The sequence below is a fragment of the Mauremys mutica genome, unplaced genomic scaffold, assembly GCF_020497125.1.
Source record: "Mauremys mutica isolate MM-2020 ecotype Southern unplaced genomic scaffold, ASM2049712v1 001330F_np12_obj, whole genome shotgun sequence".
Taxonomy (NCBI): Eukaryota; Metazoa; Chordata; order Testudines; family Geoemydidae; genus Mauremys; species Mauremys mutica.
This window is the reverse complement of record NW_025423168.1, coordinates 8,623-9,580: the sequence shown is the minus strand read 5'-3', so window position 1 is coordinate 9,580 and position 958 is coordinate 8,623.

Below are 958 nucleotides of genomic sequence, written 5' to 3'. Positions count from 1 at the left end.
CGGGGGGCAGTCAGGGGACAGTTGAATGGGGCGGAGGTTCTGGGGGGACGGGGGTTGGATAGGTGTGGGAGTCCCAGGGGTCTGTCAGTGGGCAGGGGGGTGGATAGAGGTCAGGGCAGTCAAGAGACAGATAGCAGCGGGGTTGGGTAGGGGGTGGGGTCCCGGATATGAACCCATATCCACACCCCCGCCCCCTGACAGACCCAGGGACTCCTACGCCTATCAAACCCCCCAGTTCTCCATCCCCTGACTGCCCGCCCAACCGTCCCCTGCTCCCTGTCCCCTGACTGCCCCCCAGGACTCTCTGCCCCTTATCCAACCCCCTGGCCCTGGTCCCCTTACCACAGCCACGCGGCCTGCCGGAGCTAGACACGAGGTCCCTCAGGAGCGCGCAGACCAGCCCCCTTACCATGTCACTCAGAACAGTAGGAGCTCGCAGCCCCACCGCTGCAGCACTGCCCAGGAGCCGTGGGCCAGAGTGCTGGTGGCGCGGCATGTTGAGGCTGCAGGGGGACAGCGGGGGCGAGGGGACAGCAGGGGAGAGGAGGGGACGGGGGAGCCTCCCCGGCCGGAAGCTCAGGGGCCGAGCAGGCTGGGCCTGCGGGCTGGATGTGGCCTGCAGGCCGTAGTTTACCCACCCCTGACTTACACGTTAGTTTGTAAAAAGAACAGGAGTACTTGTGGCACCTTAGAGACTAACAAATTTATTTGTGGTTTATCTTGCATTTCTTTTGTAAACAATTCTGACTTTTATGACTTGTTACCTGTAGTCACTTAAAATCTTTTTTTTTGGTAATTAACAATCTTGTTTTACTGTTTTATCCAACTAGTGTGTTTGGATTAAAGTGTGTTGGAAACTGCATTTGGGATGTAGCGGGATGGACCCCCGCTCCTGCCCTGAAGGGTTAAAAACAGCCCTGGGAGGGGGCTGTGGCTGGAGAAAGCAGCTTTTAGGCTG